Genomic DNA, 26,123 nt, shown 5'->3' with positions numbered 1-26,123 from the left:
AGTAAATGCAGTTCTAAAATAAAGATGAGGTTTTATTCATGAAGTTGTGGCAGTCATTTCTATCGGTACTGAGATCTGGGAATGTGGCAACACACTTAAAGGTTACAGTTAAGTTTTTACCAAACCCAGAGGCTAGTCTTATTAGAGAAAATGAGAAGGAAGTGTTGATGACAACCCATGTCCATTGTAAACATCCATCACAGTTTTCAGCTGTACTGTAGTTGTGTGTACACAGTTTTCAGGTGTCACATGCGCTTACTTTTTCAGTTTGACCTACAAATAAAGGGGTTTAGATCAGTTGGATAAACTGCTGCAACCTCTCTGATTGAAAAGAGAAAAAAAGGTACAAGGCACTCAGACCTTTTTTCTCTTTTGAAGTTTTGTGTTCCCTTTTCAAAGAGCACCTTCATGATTGGTTTTGAACTTCGAGCACTCCAAACTTTTCTTCTTAATTCTGGTACATACTTTATACTATGTACAAACCAAAATACATTACATGCTGTATTGTGTTAAAGAACCTGCTGATAGAACATCTTCAGATCTTAGGTCTGTATCCATGAAACTGTTGTTTGTTGTTCAGTAAAATTATTGCACTGTGGTAACCATTTAAATAATAAATGTATGTAGAAAAGAAAGAAATAGCAGCATTCCGACTCCAGCTAATTTGCTTCTAAGAAGACTTAAGCGTCCAGGTATGGAGCTAAAAGCTGTTCATTAGCATTCATTAGCATTCATTACAATGTTTTGAATTATTCATTGATGTTAAAGTGTGTTGCTCAGCTACAACAGAGTATTCCAATCATCTTACAAGGACATAAGGCTTGGATAGAACTTGGATAAATATAATGGATATGATGGCTTTTACATGCAGTCGTTTGCTGCAGATCACTTGACTGATTTAAAGAGTTGGAAATAATCCATATATGCTCAGTTTCTTCTGTCCTTTACAAAAACAGACTGAAATGTATTTAACAATTTCAATTTCCTGTAAATGATATCTCACAGTTTTATGTGTGTACGGCATGTTGCTGTCCTGATGGTTACTGTCTCAGTGGGACAAACTGAATAGATAAAATATTTAAAATCAAAGGACATGCTCATGTGAAGGCTGTTTTTTAGTGCTTAGACTTTGCTGAGTTGTTTTGACTTGTGTGTCCACCTTCTGTCAATGTGTGTGTGTGTGTGTGTGTGTGTGTGTGTTTTTGTGTCTAGGGTTGGGTATGGGCGGATATTCAGCATCAATGTAGCCATGGCAACTGTTGCTCAATTATCGGTGTGTGTCTTGTTTACCTCCAGACAGCGAGCCTCTCTCTCGATTCCGTCTGCAACAGCTGCTCCCTCTCCACTCCCTATCTCTCACTTGTCCTCCTTTCACTGTCTGCCTTCTCTCACGATTTTATCCCTGTTTCTCTCTGTCCATGACAGGCTGTTTCTCTGCTCCTGGTTTTGTATCTGACACAACACAAAACAGACTCAAGCTGTTTACAGTGCAGCAACAGATTCTTATGCGAAAAACAACTTGCGGGTGAAACTGTTTTGCCAGGTTCTGTTCACAACATGAACACACAGCAGCACAAATCTGCAGCCAGAGCTGTGGGGTTTTATTGCATTTGTACAATGATGATAGAAATGACTAATTACCCAAAAACATTGATAAAGCCATATATGATCACATCAATCTAACGCTATTTCATTTTTGATTCTACTGTATCTCACGTCATGAATGATTGCATCATATTTTAAAGTGTGATAAGCAGCATTTGTGCTGCAGCATTTCAAGAAAAAAAACTTAAAATGCTACTTTTGCTTAAAAGAAAGTTGGAAAAGAGGATTGATGAGCCTGTAATCCAACGTCTCTTTTATAAACAGGCAGAATACTAAGTTATAACCATCCAGTCTGGTGTGTGTGTGTGTGTGTGTGTGTGTGTTTGTGTGTGTGTGTGTGTGTGTGTGTGTGTGTGTGGTTGTTCTGTAGCTGCCTGCTGTCATTTGCGTATGATTTACTGTAATGAAGGTAAACACAGTGGACTGTGGGTGGATGCGTAATGGCACTGTGCTCTGGCACGGAACTTCTCCAATCAGAGGCTGCAGGTTTATCAACATACGTGTATCTGTCCTGCTGCCTTCAGATGTATGCATGCAATGAACTGAAGGAGAAGCTTTCTACAGTATAAAGCAGCGTTTGACAACTGATACAGTAAAAATTACTCTGCAGGCTGATATACCGGCGTTCCTGCTTTTAAACGTCAACTTTTGATGCCGATTCCAACACATCTAATTGTTGGAGAGTGAATCACTAAATGTTTTTTTTTTACATTTTAAGCATTACATTGTGTATTTAATATGCTCTCGTTGAAGAAAATCACCAGACTGGCAGCAAAGCGATGTTGTGCCAGAAGCAGACGTGGTTTTCAGATGTCTATTCTCAGAGCCAAAGACCAAATTTGGTCTGTCGGAGCGCTGCCTGAACTGGTTGTTGTTGTTGTGTTGACCATCATTGACCAAGAGTTGTGTGTGTGTGTCTCTCTCTCTCTCTCTCTCTCTCTCTCGCTCTCTCTCTCTCTCTCTCTCTCAGCCCTTTAAAACATCCCTTGATTTTCTCTTACAGTTTTTTCCAATTGCAAACACAGGACTTTCACCCAGGAGGGCTGGGTTCGTGTATGGCGTTTGTCAACCGTTTTTTTTTTTTTTTTTTTTTTTTTTTAATAACGCCTTCCCCAATGTTCTTTTCCTAAACCCAACCGTTTATTGTTTCCCTAAGCGTGTGACATTGGTCACCGTCGTGTTTTTTTTCTCGTTTTTTTATTGTTATGAAAGCCTTTCCCAATGTTCTTTCCCTAAACCCAACCTTTTTTTTTTCTTTTTTTTTTTACACGCGTGTGACGTTGTTCTCGCGATAGCACGGCACGTCCTCGCGATAACACGGCACGTGGCAACTGGTGTGTATGTTTACATCCGCTGTATACAGCGTAGACATACACGTGGATAGCTCAAAATGCGTACAGATAACACGCCATTTGGCTTTATGAAAGTGGCGTGTATGTTTACGCAAAGTCATGATGCCATGTTGCCAATTGCTAAAACACAATTTTGCAAACTAGGCTGGTTTTATCAAAATACTTAACACAGTTCACAAAACCACACACCCAAACTGCAAAATACCTCATATATCCTGCAAAATGAAGCACTGCAACCAAAACTACATATAGCTTTATCAAAATCAAACTTTTGCACCAAATGGCACACGCTTCATTCATATTACCAGATTTTTGTCTAACCAACTACACACTGTTGGGCGTAATGAAAAGCACTCTCATCTTTAGTATGCTTTGCCATAATACTAAAATAGTTCAAATTTTAGAAAATTCTACAGATTGTTCATATGCACAGAAATATTTGCATATACACACACACATGCTGTTGATACATTTATTTTTTTATTTTTCACCAAACAAGTCAGTGCAACATATGCACAGCAGATATACACATTGGACTGAACAAAAATATGCTCACAAAAAACAGTAAACTGAAAAAGAAAATTGCAGAAAAAATTTGCACAGCATAAATGTGTAAAATGTGGTCTTTTCATAGTGCTTACTTCCTGATTGAAGTGGTAACAATTAACCATTGAGGTGTTTTGGCATGTGACTTTATGTCAGATTGTTGTGTCTTATGCAGAGAACTGTGTTCAGTGCATTTACTGTAAAAAGTGCCATTTTGAATTGCAATATGTGTGTAAAGCAGCAAATGTGTTTAGAATTTTGGAGACTTGAGAAGAGGTTTTGCGTCGTTGTGTGTCAGTTTATAGTAATTGTACTATGCATGTCATTTTAGTGTGTTAGCAATTGGAAAAAACTGTAAACCATGCATACACTGGTTGATATGACATCTAGTGTATCACTTGTTGCACTTCCAGGAAACTGCACTGCATGGGGTCAAATACTGTAACTCTTTGCTGTCATTACTTTTACTCTTGTTCACTCTCTTGCTTTCAATTTCTCCCTTTAGTAAACATGTATGTTTTTTTTGTATGTGAAAATTAAAGTTATTTCCCCCAAGTATTTTTTCTCCTACCCGATCTCCCTTTACAGTACATCCCTGTCCCTATACATTTTTAAATAGCTTAATTAGTGAGCTACCTGATACTGATGAAGGGGGCTATTCATGTGTGACCATGCATGTGTATGTGTGTGTGTGTGTGTGTGTGTGTGTGTGTGTGTGTGTTTGTCAGAGGTATTGTTGTTCTGGTTTGAATATTTGTGCTGTCACATAGGGTGGTGTTTTCACATCAAATTATACAACTTCAGATTAGAACACAGAAACACAATGTATTAAAAATCCCATCCCATCTTCTCTGAGTCATAACTTAGTCAAAATTAAACACTTGTCTTACATTATAACATGATACGTTGGTATGCTGTTATATACAATACTTTGTTATAACGTGAAAGAGCTCTTGTTCAAATTAAATATGTTTCCTGTTTCCATCGTCTGTGCTACAGTGTGATGTTGCTGTGTGTGACTTGAGAGGAAAAGGACGGGGACACTGTTTGCACAATAGTTACTGTCTGTTCCTCCACCATATTGTTTGGCTCAATCTGCAATCATCCATCCACTGGACAAAGCCTTATTGATAGTAGCCCACTCTGTATCTGCTTACCATGGATTAGGCCTGGACTAACATACACATGCGCACACGCGCACACACACACACACACACACACACACACACACACACACACACACACACACACACACACACACACACACTCCACAGTTATGCTGTTGTTCTAAGTCTGATGTATGCAGGTAGAGGACACACACACACTCAGACAACCAGAAGCTCTCTCTGACAAAACGACTAATGATTGTTGTTTCAGCTTCATGACTCATGTGACCCTCCAACCACTGGTTTCTACTGAGTCATACAGCAGTGTTTACTACAGTTAGTTATTGTGTGTATATGTGTGTGTATATGTGTGTGTATTCATGTGTGTGTGTGTGTGTGTGTGTGTGTGTGTGTGTATGTGTGTGTGTGTGTTTGTGTGCTATTTCATTGTCATTTCATTGAAAAAACAAAATCTCCCAGTGCCCAGGGTGGGCTCTACCCGGTTCAATAACCACAGGACATGGCTGTACTCAGTGTGTGTGTATGTGTGTGTGTGTGTGTGTGTGTGTGTGTGTGTGTGTGTGTGTAGGGGTCAACGGCAGAGTTAATTAACGCATGCCCCCCCCACCCCATGGCATACACTGTAGTCTAGCTATTGTCTAGCAATGAAGTTGCCCTCATTTCTTATATCCATCTCCTTTACTTACTCTGTTTCCACTTCCCTTAATTCCTAACTCACCATAAAGAATTGTTCAATACGAGTTCCAGTGTCATACCAAAGCAGCACCGTACTTTGCTGAGTATAAAACACATTTCTACCTTTTTAATTTAAAAGTCAAGTATGCAAAGCCAGTTGATATCAATTGCTTGCAAGTCTTGGAAGTCTCTGAATGCTGACTGTTAAATTAATATATTCCTTTTAAAGCTGTGTTAATTTTTTTACATGGCTTAGTCAAGATCATTTCATTGCATATGCCTACTAATTAAATCTTCAATGGTACCAAGTCAGAGTTGAGATTGAATGTTGTTGTTTTTTACGATTATTTTTTGGGCATTTTAGGCCTTTATTATGCAGGGTAGCTGAAGACGTGAAAGGGGAGAGCGTGAGAGGGAATGACATGCAGCAAAGGGCAGGTCGAACTTGCGGCCGCTTTGACAGGGACTGAGCCTTTATACATGGGGCGCACGCTCTACCAGGCAAGCTATCCAGGCGTCCCATGAGAGTCCATTTTTGACTTTTGGAAACAGTAGTTTGACAAAAAAAATCTAAATTCAACCTCAGTGTTTCTCTGAGCTTTTCCTGCATCTCTCAGTCTCATCAGTGTCTCAGAGCTCAAGCAGTCCAATTCCAATAAGTCTAATTAAAGACCGTTGATCATCTTATAGTTTTGTGTTTTCATTTCTATTGGACAGTAGATACGATTATCATTCATTTATACAATACATACAAGCTGTAGAGTCAATTATATATATGTATCTTACATTTTTTCTTTTACATACTTGTTATTTTCTTATAATTTCTCTATGCTTATAAAAGAGCAGCTGTACTGTATGCCAATGAAATATTTCCGATTCAGAGGAGACAGGGTCTTAGATAGTAAGACATATTGACTTTCCTTTGTATGCTGACCTCAGTCTTTAACATTTAAATTCAGTTTTAATTTAGAGTATGCTACATTAAACATGTGGAAGTTATTGCACACGAGCATAACTCCAATCTGCAAGCTTCAGTTTTGAAGTAGTAACAGGATGATTTATGAGGTGTGTGTGTGTGTGTGTGTGTGTGTGTGTGTGTGTGTGTTTGTGTTGAGCATTAGAGGGGGCTCAAGTGCACTTATCTTGATGTTTGTATGTTTGGTTGTCTGTTGCAGATCTAAGCAGAGGTCAACTGACTGCAGTCCATCTGGGCACGAGTTGGTGTTGTCTTTGCTTTTGTTTGTGCACTCCGTGTGTGTGTGTGTGTGTGTGTGTGTGTGTGTGCATGTGTGCGTGCGTGTGCGTGTGTACGTGTGTGTGAATGTCTTGGCGCATGTCTTAAGGAAAAGCAGAGGGGAGGTTGAGGTTATCCTATTGTTGTCAGGGCATATCTTTTAATTATATGCGAGGATCATTTGCATGTCACAGCTAGCGGCAGCGGGTTGGAGGGATATTGATTGTTTGGGGGTGTGGCGGGAGACAGAAGGGAGCTGAAAATGCTGGCCGAGGTCAGGGGGTCAAGCCTAGACCCACACACACACACACACACACACACACACACACACACACACACACACACACACACACACACACACACACATAAAACTGAAAATCTCTCTGTCTTTCTGTGTCTCACTAGGCCTCAGGCCTGCTTAAACTCCAGGAGGGGAGGGAGGGCTCTTTAACATGCCCTAAAGGTCCAAATCCTCCACCAAGCCCCCTCCCTCTCTTTCCCTCTCTAGATTTTTTGTTCTGTCTTACTCTTTCTGCTTATTTTCTCCTATTAAGTAAACCACATTTTGAATGGGCTTTTTTGAAGTTTTTATTTTAAAAAAAGCGTGTTTGACCAATGTGTAAATGTTGACATATTGATAAACAGACTGACATTGACATGTTCATTTTGTTGCACCTGTTTGTGCGGGACAGCTTACACCATATCATCCTTATTATGCATGGCGTTGAAGTTCAGCCGACATTTACAGCAAAGAAATCCGTTGTGGCAAAGCGCAAGCAATTGGAGATATTGGGTTTTGAGAGCGCTCTGGTGCCGTTGCCACGTTTGGTCTGAATGCCTAAATGCTCCACCCAATGTCCATCCTGAGCAAAGACCCAATGCCTAAATGCTCCACCCAATGTCCATCCTGAGCAAAGACCCAATGCCACATCACGTCCTGTGTGATGATAGGTAGAGACTGGAAAGATTTCCATGTTAACGATAACTCCAGTTGGTTGTGTGATTGGAGAGTTGGTCGTGTGAGGGTTAAAAATAATTTGCATTGAAAGCAAAGTACTATAACCATTACATACACAAATAGCTCCAAAGTGTGTTTAGCCTAGCTTTGCACAAAGTCTGGAAGCAAAAGTAAAAATATAAACCTGCAAGATACAGAACATCTTTGTGTATTTAACCACATGCAACAAACGGGGGATGTTGCAGTTAAAGTGGTACATAAAGTAACAGACTCTCTAGGCCAAAGTAACATCTGTACTGGAGCTTTTTCTTGATCAGCAGCTGGATGCAGTGACTGCATGCAACATCTTAAAGGTCCTATCCTCATAGTGGGGTTGCCAGGTTTGCAGTCTGCCCTATATCTAGACAAACACCAGCTGACTCTTGAATGGACTGGTGGCCAGTTTGATATCTACAGACTTTGGGTAAGACAACAATTACGGGTATACTCATACTTATGCAAGTATTCCTTTAAATAGTATTTTAAAAGGTGCGTTTACTATTATATTACTGTATTTATCCACGTTCTACATTTTTGCTGGGTTTTGCTCCCACCCATCCGCTCCAACCACCCACCCACCCACACACACACACACACACACACACACACACACACACACACACACACACACACACACACACACACACACACACACACTTTTCTCTGACTTCCAGCCATATCTTGTCAATGAGAAAAGTCAGATAGCCTCCAGCTGAGGGGGGCTTCCTCGCCTGCACTGCGTGCATGGACTACTGCATGTTTGTGTGTGTGAGATGTTGGTGTGTGTGCATGCATGCTCTGCATTCATGCATGATCTGCCCTGTCTTCTCCGTGACCTGTGTGTGTTTTGCGTGTGAATGTGTTCATGCATGGCTGACGTGTGTGTTTGAGCTTTTATAGGTTACATGTACATGTGGAGAGTGTGGGAGGAACGCATATTTTCATTTCATCAGACAGACCCACTGAGGTCACTGTCTTTATACAGAAAACCAAAGACAAAACAAATTACTGCACATTTATGTCCGACCACAAGGAAAAACTGCTACATAAAAAAAGCACAAAATAAAAAGCATTTATTGTCATGGCTACAAGATTGCCAAGACCAAGGTGTGTCAGCTGCACATCAGTCTATGTAATGACAATTCAAATAATTCAGTCACTTTGTCAATATAAAAGGGCTCAGTCTAAATGGCTTCTTTTCTGATTGTTAAAAACCCCATTTACCATGTACTAAAACACAAAAGCCTTAACATTCTCCTCTGGTACTTGTGAAGCTGTGTTTTGGTGTCTTTACTTGCTAAATGATTATATAAATGATGATCACTGATTCGTTGTCTGTTGATTGACAGACCAAATCATTATTTTGCTGTGGCATAACAGGGATTTATTTTTGTAGCCAGTTCAAGAAAAGCTTACATTCTTGCTGTACCTCTCATTATACGACACCTATACTACACATGTTGTACTACCAGGAAATGATGCAAGTTGTGCAGCACCAGACATCCAGCTGTGACATAGGAACAGTTCCAACTGTTTTACATGTGGACAATAACGTGTACAACTGAGCTTCATTTTTTTTCTATTTAATACATTTGTAAAATCCTTTTCTCACTTTGTCATTATGGGGTAGCGCATGTAGATTAATGAGGGGAAAATGAACTTAAACATTTAGCATAAAGCTGCAACACAACAAAATGTGAAAAAAGTGTCTGAATACTTTCTGAACAGTCTGTCCCCGTTCTCAGTCCTGCCTGCAAAGCTCTGATTGGTAGATTGTTTCTCCAAACGGGGGAAACCTGTTGCTGAATCATTTTTGTGGATCTATGTTATTTTGGTTACAGACATTTTAGTCCTAGTTTTGTTAATTTTACCATTAAAATCATCCTGTTTGAGTCCATCAAATAACTACACAACTACTCTGAAATGAAGCAGAAACATGCCTCTGTGATCTCATACAGACAGTGTTTGTCCAAAGGTGGTCCGCGGTGTTTGACTTGCATGTGTGTGTGGGACACAGCTTGTAACGTGTGTGCGTGTGAGTGTGTTTGACAGCAGTGGAGCATGTGTGTGTCTGAGGCTCATTAATAATGTATGAGGTGGGAGGAGTGAAGGAGAGGGGGCGGTGACAGATGGAGAATCAGTGTGTGTGTGTGAGAGAGAGAGAGTGTACGGACTGAGAAACAGCAAGAGCAAAGAGAGGGAGAGAGAGAGAGAAAGGGATAGAGAGAGTGAGGAAGAATAAAACAGATTTTGGCTGAAAGAGATGGACATAGTGTAGTGTTTTCGTCCATCTTTACAGTAGTTACGTCTGTTGTCTTTGTGTCTCTGTGGTGGACAGACGCTCAGTCTTTGTGTTTGCTGTTTTCTCTCTGGTTTCTTGGATGCTGAAGGTTTGATGGGGATGGAGATACAACACAGTCACCCAGCGCTGCTGTACACCTGGACACAAGAGCGCCACTGACAGAGGTACTGATACATGTCTGTACACTGTGTGTGCGTGTGTGTGTGTGTGTGTGTGTGTGTGTGTGTGTGTGTGTGTGTGTGTTGTGGAGAATAAACCAACCTCCTTTCAGTTATCCACTTTTATTTTCTGTACAGAAGTAGAGTTCAGCCACCTTTTAGGCAAAAATTAGAATGTCAAATTCCCAGTAAACACCTTTTTTTTTTTTTTACATAAAATTGATATAAAGACAGCAGTTATAAACTGTGTGGGAAATAACAATTTTGTGAAAATATAGTATTTTATGGTGTGTTCTTTTAAACCTCACAAAGACACTGGTTTGTTGAGAAATCAGTTCCAAAGACAGCAGTGTACTGTCCACGTGGATCAACAGACTACAATGTACTCTACTTTAGGGTTTGAATCCCTCACAGCTCACAGTCTTTGACCCACAAATTATTTTTTATCTTCTCACTAAATATCGCCCTGAAAACAAAAAAACACGAAATCTGTTTAAACATTTTCATTCAGGTTGTTTGTGCTTTCTGTGTGTGAGTGAATGCAGTTGTGGAACTTGCATGGCATGCGCTTTATGAGAGTTAATGTTTTGTGGATAGTAAAGTATGTGTACTGTAGCTACCAATTATTTCACACCTTCATCATTTTTAATGTTAAATTGGAAAAATATGTTAAATAGTTGTCCTACATAGAGCATCTTATTTTTTACATTTTTGTTTTCAATTGTCTCTCTATTGGCTGTTTCAGTGATTATTCACACACTGATTAGTCATTCTGCCAGTTGATTGGAAAAATATGGATTATGTCTTGTGTGCATGTTTACAATTACTCTTAGAGCTGCTGCCTGTCTGCATATTTGCCGCTTTTTTTTTTCTTCTTTTTTTTTCTAAATTTCTAGAGTTTAGATGTACATGTACTCAGATAGCTGCCTCATTCTCTGATACATACAATGGGATCAACAGCAGAGTTAGCTTCAGTTCCTACATAACAAACACTACACAAGATATGATGCTCATTTTGTGAGTGGAGACTGTTTACTAAACTTCAGTCTTTAGCTTGGCCCCAGTTTTTATTTGACTTAGTGTGGTCTGGCTCAATAGACATGTCATGAATGAACAATTCCGCGGGATGTCCCTCTTTTCGGCTAGATGTCCGTTACCTTCCGCTTCCAGACAGCTAGCTAGACTATCGGTCCAATCTGAGTTTTCTGTTGCACAACTAAAACAACCTTTGAACATACACATGTTCCACCAAAACAAGTTCCTTCCTGAGGCTATTTTGCAGAGGCACCGTGGCTCTGTCCGGCGCTTAGCACCGCCCATGGCGATTGTGATTGATTTAAGGAAATGCCAATAAACCAGAGCACGTTTTCCTCCCATCCTGGAATGCTGTGAGGACTAGCCAGACCATCCTCCACAGCACTGTGCAGGAAGGTCTGGCATTGCCAGACCATAAAGTGTTAAAACCTACCAGCTACTCTGGAAATGTGTCATATTTCTCCGAAACCATCTCCCCAAATTGTAAAAGTGGTCATGCAGTTGTGGTGTCATGCTCTTATGTGTGTAACACCTACAGTAGTTTGAGTAGTTCATGAGGTTCAGGAGTCATGAAGGTTTGTGAGTCATGTCGTCTGAACAGTCGCTGTAGTTCTTTGATTGATCTGATACTGACTGGTCTAGACTAGACATGTTTTCACTCTAAAAACAAGTTTTAGTCTTGCTTTGCAAAATTCACCTTCCTCAGCGTCTATGAATGGTAAATGAGATATTACAACATATTTTAAACTACATACAGCACATCACATCTAGTAGCCTATAGATGTCCCTGCTTATTTATGCAGTATGTCTTGATCAAGTAGAATAACTTTCCATCAAATGATTAATACACTTCACGATCCATCATTTCCTCTTCTTGACATCCAGTGGAAACCAGTAAAATAATTCTATTCCTGTATAGATTTGGTTCACCAATGTACATATCAACCTCTTATTAGGAATATGTCCTTGAGTACAATTTAGGGTCAACTACAGCATTTAGAAAAAGCCATTTAAAAGTTACATGTTATTCATTTATTCATGATGTGGAGTGTAAAAAGGGCATGGTGTAAACTGTCACTGTGTTGTATGACACTTGTCTTTACGGTCTGAGTCCAACCATACTTTATGCACTGTGTGCAGTGTTTTTCCTAGGTTTGTGAAAGACTTAAGGTGCACATACTGTATTTGGCAGAGGGGTTTAAGGGTCCTCCGTCAAGAAATTTTAAAATTTTTCAATAAAGAAAAATGCAATTTCACATAATTTTGGACCATTATTTCTTAATCTGTGTCTAATATGTTGGAAAAGCTAGAGCATAATAAATAAAGACAAAACTGGCTAAAGAAGTCCACTAGGGACCGACTACAATGATTAGATCTGAGAAAAGTCTTTTAGTTTTGATGCTCACATTGATTTTACATTCATTCGGCTCAGGTGGTGCCCAAAACGACTTGGGTGCTGCGCCTAAACCTTATAATGGTAGGAGAACAGTAAAACCTATGTGTGTGTGTGTGTGTGTGTGTGTGTGTGTGTGTGTGTGAATGTGTATGTGTGTGTGTGGGAGGCCTAAGTGGCTGCAGTGACGCAGGGCCGTCTGAACATGCTGTTTGTTTGTCACGTAGGAGGATTTGAACACTGAACACACTTTTGTCAGATATCTTTCTCACAGATGTGGATTTTTGTGGGAGGATTATTGCATTAATACATTTTCAAGTGTTTTTTTTTCATGTGCAGGTGTGTGTCTGTGTTGTGGATAAGTGTTTGTTGAGGGAGGCAGGAGGGTGGACAGTAGAGCCAGAGCATCGAATGCACACAAACAGACACACACACACACACACACACACACACACACACACACACACATATACACACACATACACAAATACAGTCCTTCCTTTGTTTAGGAGCATTGTGAAGAGGAGGTTAATGCACCCAGAAAACAGAAAGAAAGAGGGAGAGAGAAAGAGAGAGAGACCCTAAAGGACAACGACCAGCCTTTCACTGCAAATATTTGGCCGAGAGGTTTCATACTAACCATCCCATCCCCCTTTCTCTCTCTCTCTCTCTCTCTCTCTCTCTCTCTCCCTCTCTCTCTCTTTCTCTCTTTCTCTCTCTCTCTCTCTCTCTCTCTCTCTCTCTCTCTCTCTCTCTCTCTCTCTCTCTCTCTCTCTCCCTCCTCCCCCTCCCTTTATGGCCAAAGGGAAAAGATCAGAACAAATTGTCGCTCTGTGATCTACCCACATCACATGGCTTTTTTCTAGAAAGAACAATGCTCAAGGCCATGTGTCTGATGCCAATCCTGTTGTTGTTGGGAAGCAGAGAAACAGATGTGAATTAGATTTTAAAGTTGTCGTGTGGAAAATGTTGACATCAGCTAATCATTACCACAGTCATTTAGAGACATTATAATATTTTCTGTGGAAAAACAAGATCAAATTGAAAAAAAAACATGCAGCCTCTCAACTGCATGTTACACTGCAGCCCTGACTCCTACTCATAGACTGTAAAAATAATGGATGAAGCTTCCGGGTTTGAAAAGTGAAGCCAATGCTGAAGTGCCTGAAAGTTGCATCTAATTTCCAGCAGGGGGCGACTCCACTGGCTCCAAATAGAAGTCTGTTTCTATAGAAGTCTATGAGAAAATGAGCCTACTCCTCACTTGATTTATTACCTCAGTAAACATTTTCATAACGAGTTTATGGTCTCAATAGCTAGTTTAAAGTCTTCAATACAGCATCATGTTGATTTTGTAAATAATGGTCCCATTTATTTTAAATAGACGATAAAGCAGGGGATGCTTTAGGACCTGTCAATCAGGACAGAGGCTTAGCAATGCTAACCATGCTGTGGATATCAAAATACACCTCAACTTGTTTCTGGCTGTTGTCCGTGTTTTCAACTTAAACTTTGACCCTCTCACTGTGTGTTTTCAACTTATCAAAGTTAATTGGAACATTTGGACACCTAAAAATGTCTTTTGAAGAGATGTGCCATCCAAGCTAGCTAGCTACTGCTAGAGTTAGCTGGTAACTTGAGGGAAAGTTTTTTTGTCCACGAGGTACACGTTTACCCAAAATCTCTACTGGATGACTCGCTTTAGAATGGTAGAAATCAACAACTTTCCCCCTTCAGTGTTTAGCTTAGCTTAGCGCATTGCAACCATAAACAACACTGGCTTGGCCACATCCTCCTCCCCAGCTCTACCCTTTTGTCAAAAATCATCACATCCGGTTCAAAAAACCAAGATGGTGACGCCCGTATCGCCAAACTTGAAGCTTCAAAATGGCAGTCCACAAACTAATAGGTGATGTGTTCACCCATATGTTCACAATTTTTACAGTCTATGGTCCTACTGAGCATGTTCAAACACATAGAGCATTAGGACGTTACATTGAGTGTCAATTTGCAGTGCTAATGCAGTTTAGTAGTATTACCTTCATGTAGTACAGGGTGAAGTCACAGTGGCAGACTCCTACTCTGTCTTAGTGGTTAGATGCTAGGCTATATAATTAGACTATTGGTTGGGTAAATGACTAAGACCTTTTTCCTAAATATCAATTTGTTGATGTATGTAATATTAGCTGCAGGATTCATGGTAAATGTAGTCAGAGTTTGACAAGTTGCGACACTAAACAATACCACAAAGGCTCCACATATGGCCATAAGATAACAACATTAATTTATTTCTTACACAATAATCTGTGAGAATGATATGATTTAGCACCCAGAGCACTTCCATTCTTCATTTAAGTATATATTAGATTACAATCCATTAAATCAGTCAGACTTACCTCACATACATCTGCTCACAATGATCCCTTCACTCTCACATATTTATGGCAAAAGATTTGAATCATCATCTAAATATTTACTCATAAATTCACTCTCATGGGTCGCCTATGTCATCGCAGTAACCAGGATATACCCATCGAACTTTGTCACCACTTTGTGCTAATATAAATCTCTGCCATGTAAATTCATCATAGTGACGTAGGCCTACGTGAAGATAGGCTAATATTCTATGTATATATTGGATTATAAATTTACACATTTACATGACAAATCCAAAGAGAAGAAAAAATTATATGCAACTCTTTGATGTCTTAAAGCAGCAAATAGTGACCCAATACAGCCAAGAGGAGTGGGACATGAGCTGTTTTTTTATACAATTTTCATCATCAGCATAACACTAAATGTGAACTAAATGAGTAAAGTATACAGTAAAACCAATGGAAATAGAATATAAACAATAGTAGGATTATAAAACCATATTTTTTCTTCAGTCCTCAGTCTGCTCCCCCTCGCTTCTTCTCCATTGCTGCTGCTTAGACTTTTAGATTTACGTAACTGTAGAGATTTAGCCTCTTCTGCCATGTTAATCTGTTGGCTCAAAGAGTGTGTGTGTGTGTGTGTGTGTGTGTGTGTGTGTGTGTGTGTGTGTGTGTCACGTGTGCAAGTGTGTAGCCTGATAGCACCGGATAAGCCCTCATCAGCAGAATATTTAAATACAAAAACATTGCATGCAGCAGAAACCAAGTTCCTGTCATGAAATATTCTGTGTGAAAGCTGTGTGTTAGTTCAGCAGGAAGGTTATCTTCTGTGATGTTCTCTGGACTTGTGACTCGACTCAGACTCAAACTTAAACTCAGGTAATGGTGAATCGACTCGGACTTGACTTGGACTCTTCTTTGGTGACTCGGACTTGGACTCAGACACTGGGGACTTGACATGACCCGGACTCGACAGTTGGTGACTCGACAACAAAAAGACTGGAAAGACTAGGAAGATGTTAAAGAAGGTCAAGACCCAGAAAGCCTGATTCCAGGTGGGAATACAGATGTTGTGCCCATGAGCCAGGTACTTAACCTACATTAATGCACGCCTGTGCCATCTGTGTGCGTGTGTGTGTGTGTGTGTGTGTGTGTGTGTGTGTGTGTGTGTGTGTGTGTGTGTGTGTGTGCGTGTGTGTGTGCATGTTTGATATAAGGCCCGGGGACAGTACTATGACACTGGAACGAGAGGCGCTAACCTACTAAAACCTCCATGGCACTGACAGCAGTCAGGTCACAACTGTGGGCTGTTTTTAGTCCTGTATTCTCCACATTATGCCCATTTTCTCTCATCTCTTGTATTATTTCTGGCAGGGGCGTTTCTAGGACTTGAGGAGGTTCGTGGCTTAGCAATGCAAAACTGCAATTGGCTTGCCCAGCTTGTTAATAGCCAGTGTATGTTCATTTCAGCTGGCCAATTTGTAGATGTAAGTTAGATGGCACCAACATTTGGCCTAATCATAACTGGCCTGGCAACCCAAAGGCTAAGGTTTTGTTTCCAGATTTGTGTGGTGACCTATGATGGGGGGGTGGTCTGGGGGTCCACCCCCAGAAAATTTTGAGCATTAAACACTTCATTTCCTGCATTCTGGTGAATTTCTATGCACCTATTTCTACCTTTTTTGAATCAATATGCTGGAAATATCTTTATGTAAAGAGAAACATAGATTACAATCCAAATATAAAAACATAATGGAATATATTGCAGTAAGGTATTATAGTAAGTCAGGCATTCTGTATTGCTTTCAACTATTTATTCTCCTTTGGATTGACTTTTCTAATTATATCTGAGTCAGCACACATGTAGCCTATAGGCATCATTTACTCCTCCCTCCTCTTTTGCATCTTTTGTTGGGGAAGTAACCTCCTTAAATTTGCATATGACAATTATTCACCTCAATGATACATTAATTCATTTTAATTTATTGATAAACCCCTGGACTGTAATATTTCAGATGTTTGAGCAAGATTTCTGCTCATGTCCAAAACTTTGCGCACATTCAAGATATAACTCATCCCATCTGTGTTCTCTGAGATTTGGAGGAGTTGTGATATTTTGAGAAAAATAAAGTTTAGAAGTTTTAGAATAAAGTCACTATATTTTAGAAAATAATCTACCTGCACCATAGTCTGCTGTGCAATAGGCCTACGTGATTGCTCTGCTGATACAGTAGATCTCAGACCTTCTGACTGACACAGAGCCCCGTTTGAGACTCTGGTCTCTGAATGAGCGAACGTTTAGGGAAGTGGCTGTACGCTGCTCTACGTTGGAGGTGGAAAACCGAAACTAAGGCAGAAATACACAGAGCTCAAACGCGACACATGCAGTATGTGCAAAGCCAAAGCACAATGGAATAAGGCTACTTATGATTTTGCGGGTTTACATAGGCTATTTTCCGGTTTCATATTTGTCAGTCAACTTTTCAAAATACATTCGGGGCTACACACAAAACATTCGGGGCTAAAGCCCCGGCAAAAGCATCCCAAAAAATAAGTCAAAATAATTCCTCTTTCTGCTTTTGTAACTAAAAAATTAGGTCTCATAACATAAGTGTCAATTTTCAATTTTGACCCAGGAGACAAGTACATGGTCGGCTGGAAGACAACACAAGGGTTAAATATGTCAGGCTTTCTAAATTACCTGATGCCAGCATTTAGCATAAGCGCTGTTGGAAATCCACATGAGATACACAAGAGAGCCATCCACTTGAGCAAAAGGAGCAAAACTAAAATTCATATCCCCAGATATTACGGATGTAAGGATATATCGGATCTTGCGATACCGCAATAAAAAAATGTCTCAATACCGTTGTGGGACTGATGTAATCTATTACAATATTACATGGTTAATATTTTACTAGTATAACTGCGTTCCACTATCTCTCCTTCTATACATCCTTGAAAATTGTATGGTGTTTGTTTGAACAACAGAGTGTCTCTGAGCCTGTTTACACTTTATTTTTCACAAACACACAAGGGGACAGCTGAGACACATCGCCGTTCTATGCGTCTCCAGCTAACCACTTGTGTTCGTTGAACTCTTGAACGCTGCGCTACATCAGAGGTGGAAAACCGAAACTACTGCAGAAATACACAGAGCACAAAAGCGACACATCTGCCACAGCATGTCGACAGCAGAGCGCATCCATAAACCTGAAGCTGCACAGCTTTATACAGCAAGAGTGGACACTAAGCGACGCACAGGTCTGCTTCAGAGCTCCGTGTATTTGAGTCTGAATCATAGACTGGAAACGTCACGTCACAGGAACTTCAAACTAAATCATTAGTATTGCGCTCATAAACTTTGTGTTAATGGCATCAATGTATTAGACTGATGTATGCAGTATGTGCAAAGCCAAAGCACAATGAAATAAGGCAACTTATGATTTCGGGGGTTTACATAGGCTATTGTCCGGTTTCGTATTTGTCAGTCAACCTTTCAAAATACATTCGGGGCTACACACAAAACATTCGGGGCTAAAGCCCCAGCAACATCGGCTGACATCGCCTCTGATTTCTGGGAACATACAGCACTCCAAACAGTAGAAAACAGATGTAATGTAACACAGGCAGAGACAGAGATAAGTTGTATGAGGATTTCAAAAACAATACATACAAAAGATTGCAAGCTAAAAGAGCAATTTAGTGGCGTTTACACTATTACAGAAAATAAACTGCAGATTAAATATTTCATTTCATTTTATTATTTATCTCGAACAATCAACAATGTTGCAAAAGAAAACAAAACAAAAAATTTAAAACCACAAAAATAAAACACAAACAATCAGAATTTACCAAAAACCACAAAAAAAAATAATATTACTTCCCAATATCATATTATTACAAAACAAATAGATATGCAAATACAGCATACAATCTTTCAGGTCTTACAATAACTTACAACAGTACAACAATATGCAACAAAACTTTTACTTTACAATTCCATGTTTTGTATGTTTCGGTCTATTCTTTTCTGTATTGGTCAAGTATTGATTTCTTTAATCTATTTTTGAACTGAATGGTATTATGGCTGTGTTTGATGTCATTGTTCAGTCCATTACATAAGGTCACCCCACAAACTGAAACACACATGCTTTTAACAGCAGTTTGCACAAGAGGTGTTTGAACATACAGTACATTGTCCTTTTAGATGATATCCCCCGCTGTCTCTTTCATTAAACATTGCACGTATGTTGCATGGTAAATTATTTTCTTTAACTTTAAACATAAATTGTGCAGTTTTGAATGTAACAATGTCCATAAATGTCAGATGGGCGCTCAAACTTTGTGGATGTGTATGACCATATGCTGCACACTAGGCAGATCTGAATAAATATAATACATCTTTAAAAGACAATGTCCTTCTGCCTCTTCTTTCAAATCAGAAAGCTACTGTGTACATGTCATGGTTAATCTCAACTGTAAATCAGCTTAGAACGTGACATGTATGCATTAGGGCATACTAATTGGAAGGACACACACACACAAGCTTGGATGGTTAGCATTAGCAGTGATAGCCACTCAGGGACATGCAGTAGAAAACACACATTAGTGATGTGCTTCCAAAAAAAGACTGAGACAAAATCACAATAAGGGTATTTGAAGATCACTAAATAATAAAAGAGTAAATCAGCGCTGCCAGCACATCTGTATATATCTCTTTTTAATATGTGTCATAAAATCATTATAGTAAACGGGGTGATGGCTGACCTCAATCTAAAAATGCAATTTCAGGGTGACTCGTTCTCATGTTTTTTTTCCACTCAATGACTCTCTTGATTGGCTAGGACTCAGGGCTCAGCTTGCCATTGGCCATTGCTCCACTCACTCGTGAAATGGTTCCTTCAATTTAGGACCAGTGCTGCTACTGGGATAGCCTGTGTTTGATGCTCTCTCGTTTGAATTTACCCAGTTATAAAGATATGACAAATGGATAGAGAAGATGTATGCTTCAGCATCACTTTATCTATCCATCAATCCTAAGTGATTTGTTTTCATTTCTTGATCTCCACTTTTTTTTTTTTCCATTTTTGTTGTGTTTATTAAATAGCAAAATGCTCCAGATAACAAAGTACAACACTGCTGACCATTGTGTCTTTGTGGATCGGCTCAGACGGTGGCCAGAAAAGATGTCCTATATTTCTGTAGTAGCTTCTGAAATGTGTGGTCCAGGGCTCACTTCTTGGTACACTCTCACATCATTCCACAGTTTTAATCTTAGCTTAATATTTTAGCGCCTGTTGCATTTTTTTTGCACTTATCAATTAAAGAAACATTACACAAATCTATCCTTAGTGCAATCCAAACTTTATAACCTCAGTAAGTCAGGACCAGTTTTGCTCCAACTGCTCAAGAATCTGGAGACATTAAGCACATCTGTTTTTTGCTTTCCATTCACACTAAGCCGGCGCTTTTCAAACAGAGCTTTTGCCTGTGCATTTCAGGGAAAAGAAAAGTACTAGAACAGTGATGTAAGCCTGGTCAGACACCATCAGTGTGTGTGGTAGTTATGATAGAAATGCTGCAGATTCTTCAGTACAGCTGTAAGACAGCATTGTGATCATAAATACTTGATTATTTGGGTTTTTAATCGAGATCTCAGTGATCATAATGATGAAGAAGAAAAGCAGAGCGGCATTATGCTATTTGCTCAATGTTTTAGTCATGATGGAGTCATGGTGGCTGGACATGAAGGCTCGTTCTGGGATTGGCGTAAAACTATTGTTGCCACTGTTGACTTTGGAACAGCCTTTCTCAAAAGAAGAAGCAAAATTAGGGAAATGTCTTTGTTTTTACTGGCATTTTTTCCATAAAAATTATAATTTCAATTTGTCTATGTTTCTTATATAATCTTCCTTTTTTTGTCTCGTGCTGTTCCTAGACTGCTTTTTAACTATAAATGTAGATATTTATTTCCTTCATCATGTTTTGTGCTTTGTGTATAACCGTGAAACAGCCCACTGTCTCCTCTAAGGGACGGATGTGTGTGTGTGCGTGTGTGTATTTTGTACCTGATAGATATCTCCAAAGTGTTAATTAGATTTGTCAGCAGCTCCAAACACACACACACACACACACACACACACACACACACACACACACACACACACACTCTCTCTCTCTCTCTCTCTCTCTCTCTCTCTCTCTCTTAGACTCAGCAAAAAAAAACAACCAACTCTTACAAAAGCATCTGCGCACACACACACACACACACACACACACACACACACACACACACACACACACACACACACACACACACACACACACACACACACACACACACACACACACACACACACACACACACACACACATATACAGAAATACACCTGCCTAATCCCCCTAAACGTGTGTCCATACACACTCACACTCACAGCCACACAAAGACACACTATCACACCTTTTAACCACTCCACTAGAGCAGTAATCACTACACACACATGCACACTGACATGTCAGTCATTTTAACACCATGGTTCCCTCGGGGGGGGGGGGCTTTCCTCACAAACACACACACACACACACACACACACACACACACACACACACACACACACACACACACACACACACACACACACACACACACACACACACACATACTGAGCTGTTGGTGTTGGTGTGTCAATAGAAAGCAGTATGAGGAACTGAGAGGGCTGGAACAAAGAGGACATGTGGTTCTTCACTATAGTAAGGTTGAGATATTCTGTATGTTATCTATATTTACAGTTTAACAGGGCCTTGTTTAACAGGGCAAAGTAGAACACGGAAGCAGCTTGAAGCGGAAAGCGCGAGTATGTCTGCGGTCTGGAGGTATTATAATGTTATTATGTTTATGTTTTTAAATCAGTATTTGTGCGCATGCTGAGCTCATACCGCTGATCAGCGCATCACAAAGGGAGAGAGAGGGTGGAGGAAGTTAACTGGGAGCGCTAATAGCGCTAATGGCAACAGTGCAAACAGAGCATTAGTTAGCTCCATGGTTAGTTCTCTCACCGGGGCGACCTGGCTTCTGCCTCAGAGCCGTGCTCATCAGCCGTAAAGTTAACCGTCCTGACCGGAACGCAGGCGTCATCAACGGGTAACCTCAGTGAACTGTAATTCTCAATAATGAGAGGCTCGCTCTGCATTATCCCTTACATATTATACACCAAACATAATCTAAAAACAGCTTAGCAGCTGTGTTTTGTATAAGAAGAGATGGTGGGTGAGATGAAATATCATCCCACATAATGAATGATTAGAGAGGGAGATGGAGGACAGGGAGGTGTCTGTTCACTGTGTCCCTATAAGTAGACACACACATCCGATTATGGACTTAATGTCATTTTACAGCTGGCAAGAGAAAAAAGGAGAAAAGAGCAGAGAGGGGGAGAAAGAAACCTGAGAAAATGAAATTTGGTAATGGCCTAATCATGGAAGAGAAATTGGAAAGGACAACTGTTTGTGTGTGTGTGTGTGTGTGTGTGTGTGCGTGTCTGTGTCTGTGTCTGTGTGTGTGTGTGTGTTTGTGTGTGGCTGCAGGACAGACGAGCCAATGGCAGAATTACTTTAATCACTGTGGTAACCTCAAGGCAGGGGGCCCATGCTGGCAAATTAGGCCTGGTAGCACGCATGCACACGCACAAGCACACGCACACGCACACGCACACGCACACGCACACGCACACGCACAAACAGTACAGCTCCTAAGCTAACTCACTCCAGGTCCACTGAACTACACAGTCAATAAATATTTAATGCCAAGATACAAAGATCTCTGGAAACATCTAATCCAGCCAGTAAAGCTAACCCTTCACTCAGAGAAAATGAAACGCGTTCTGTTAAGAGTAAGAGTAAGCATGAGGGCTAATATACGCAAGAGTAACCCTGACATTTACTTTTGAACATTTACAGAGAAACTGTCTTAAAGCAAATACAAAAAGGTGTGTCCTGCATGATGCCTCTTCATGACATATTGATGGAAGCCCTACACATGACCTCAGCACACATCACATTAATGTGCAGCACACACTATGTGCTGAATGTGTGTGTCAAGTCTTTGAGTTGTCTTCTGGCTGAAATGAGAATTGATATTTAGCATATCATTTTTGTAATGACATACATACATTTACTGAAACGTTTTCTGCTTTTAAAATTATTTCTAACCTTTAATTCAAACTGGTCAACACCACAAAAAAAGTTTGATATCTATTTATTATTGTGCTGTATTTGAATTGTTTATTGAATTGTGATTTTTAAATGAATTTCTGTTTAGTGTCTTGCTGGCTTCAAACAGAAACTGAAGATACATCCATATTGGTTTTTAGATAATCTTTTCGAATCATTATGCCATGATGGTGGCTGGTTACTATCAAAAACCAAACATTGAATATCAACAGCTTTTGTCCAAATAAAGCCATCAGCCACTCAGATTTGTGTTTTTTTCTGTATTTTATACTTGCACACCATGTGAGCTATTTAGCTGAAAGTGTCTTACTGCATGAGTCTCTCCTATGATCTTCTGTAATCTGAGTAAAAAATGAAGGTTAGTGATTGCTTGCTGGTGTTGAGGCATAAAAGGACATATTTACACCACATCCAGAAAACACCATGCTAGATTCATGTTTATTCATTCACTCTTTCAATAAGTCACTTGGGAGTTTACAAGGCAGTCTGCTTGTTTTTCATACCCATCTTTGACTTTGCTATTAGGCCCTTATTTTATGTCTTAGAATATAAAGTAGAAACACTGGCCTTTTGTTTTTGTGTGTACAGAGAGATCAAGAGTGTTAGCCAGGCGATGAAATATGACTGTGGGGTGTTATTGCAGGGTGCACCTTGTTCCCTGTCAACTCCAGGATGCATGCATACATCCACATCTACACACACATACATACAATCCAGCTGGTGGCTACTATGAAACGATGCCTTCTGGATTATATATACAGTTGCCATCTTTTTCTCGGGGAATTCAGCGTACACACACACAGACACACACACACACACACACACACACACACACACACACACACACACACACACACACACACACACACACACAAACACACGCATGCACGCACGCACACACACATGCAAAACACAGTGATTTCACTTTGCTTCATCCCTTTCAGGTCTATATGTTTTTCCTCTCTCTCCCCCCTATATACACATGCACACACGCACACTCATCAGATGCATGCTTTGATAATGGCAAACACACCTCCAGCCTCACACTCCCGCTGGGGTTGGTCTCCCCATTCACCTCCTCCTCCTCCCTTCTTACCCCCCATCATATCTCCCTATTTCTTCCTCCCCCACCTCCATCCCTCCTACCCCTTGTGGAGCTGTTGCTAAGGAGCCCTGGTGACCGGGGAGTTTTTTCATTGGACGAGGAGGAATGGAGGTGGAGGAGAGGAGAAAAGAGGAAGTTGAAAAAGGAGAATGGATGGAGGGTGATGAAAGAGAGAGAGAGAGTGTGTGTGTGTGTGTGTGTGTGTGTGGTGGAGGGGGCAGGGGGTGTGGGGTTATCTGAGATCCAGATGTGCTAATGAGGTGTAGGGTGAACCACAGTGGGTGATGGAGGCATGGAGGAACAGATAGGATGGATTGATGGATGGATAGAAAAAGTGAGGAGAGATAACAGGAGAGGAGAGAATTGGGTGCAAAAGGGTAAGAAGAAGTGATAGACCGAGTAGAAAGTACCTTGAGGGATATAAATGATATTATATAAAAGATTGAGTGATGAAAGAAGTTAAAGTGAGAAAGGTAAGTGGAGTGGGTTTAGCATTAGATAGAGACAAACAACAATCAAATATGATGAGCTCATGATGGCAAAGAGAACAAAAGATTGACAGAAATGAGAATGAAGGAGAGGAGGAGGAGGATAAAGGAAGAGAGAGGGAGAGCTCATTTAAAATATGATGGGGAGAGAGAGAGAGAGAGAGAGAGAGAGAGAGAGAGAGAGAGAGAGAGAGAGAGAGAGAGAGAGAGAGAGAGAGAGAGAGAGAGAGAGAGGGCCAGACTGCACCCTTTCATTTATTCTGGCTGGCACAAAGGAACATTACCTCCAGACACAAACACACACACACACACACACACACACACACACACACACACACACACACACACACACACACATTCTTGTATTACTATACATGTGAGAGCCTGCCATTGACGGCTCTTTTCCTGACCTTAAAGCTCATATTATCCTCATTTTCAGGTTCATAATTGTATTTAGAGGTTATATCAGAATAGGTTTACATGGTTTAATTTTCAAAAAACATCATATTTTTGTTGTACGACACATTGCTGCAGCTCCTCTTTTTACCCTGTGTGTTGAGCTCTCCGTTTTAGCTACCGAGTGAGACATCTCACTTCTATTCCATCTTTGTTGGGAGTCGCAAATACGCAGTAGGTAAGCACTACTAGCTAGTCTGTTACAGAGTATGAGGGTGTGCCACGCTAGCAGCTAGGCGAGCATTATAACGTGTGTTACAAAGTGACGCACTTTTGTCATGGAAGTAAAGGCTGGACTACAATAGAGCTGTTTGGAGCAGTTTGTGAACAGTGTTTTCTGTTGGAGATGGTATGTCCCTTTGGGGTGGACTTTGGGCTTTTTCACTTTGTAAACCTATTACATGCACAAAAAAGATATTTCATTTCACAAACTTACATCATTGGCAACAATTTGGAGTTCTAAGTCTTGCTCTAGGACACCAACCTGCGTTGCCTCCTGAGCTACAGATGTTATATGGGTATTCTACCTTCCAGGCAACAATTTGTTTCCACTCATGTTAGTATACAGTAGTACTCATCATACTTTGAATATCTGAAGCAATTAATGGAAAACTAAATGCTTGCTCTTGGGGGAATTACTGGAATTGTTGGGTCTTTGTATATTATAGAGTGTAGTCTAGACGTATTCTAGCTGTAAAGTGTCTCGAGATAACTCTTGTTATGATTTGATACTATAAATAAAATTGAATTGAATTGAATTAAAAACAATGAAAATATTTGTTAGTTGCAGCAGTCTTGAATGTACCTGTAAGGTATTCAGTTAGAGTGATAATCATGTCTGCTTGATTGTAGATTTATATGATTTATAGGTCCGATTCAGGAAGGAGGTTTAACAAACTCTGACTCTAACCCTGATCTCTGAGTTGATTTACCCTGAGATGGGAAACTCTGAGTTTTCGGTTCCAGAACAGCTGATTTAAGTTGGTTCAACTTAGGTTGACTCAGAGCTAAGCGCGTGCACCACCACAATAAAAAGGCAGCAT

General features: G+C 40.2%; 1 protein-coding gene across 1 annotated transcript in view; it reads left to right on the top strand.

The window, feature by feature from the left end:
* nfasca (neurofascin homolog (chicken) a) overlaps nucleotides 1–26,123 on the top strand; it is a 172,360-nt gene that overhangs the window by 46,661 nt on the left and 99,576 nt on the right. The window contains exon 2 of the mRNA XM_031277295.2: nucleotides 9,927–10,002. The gene's annotated coding sequence lies outside the window, so the exon portion shown is untranslated. The remainder of the gene's footprint in view (nucleotides 1–9,926; nucleotides 10,003–26,123) is intronic.

Source organism: Sander lucioperca, chromosome 6, assembly GCF_008315115.2.
Source record: "Sander lucioperca isolate FBNREF2018 chromosome 6, SLUC_FBN_1.2, whole genome shotgun sequence".
Classification (NCBI taxonomy): Eukaryota; Metazoa; Chordata; class Actinopteri; order Perciformes; family Percidae; genus Sander; species Sander lucioperca.
The sequence above is the reverse complement of the archived record's forward strand: the minus strand, read 5'-3'. Positions and strand labels throughout refer to the sequence as shown.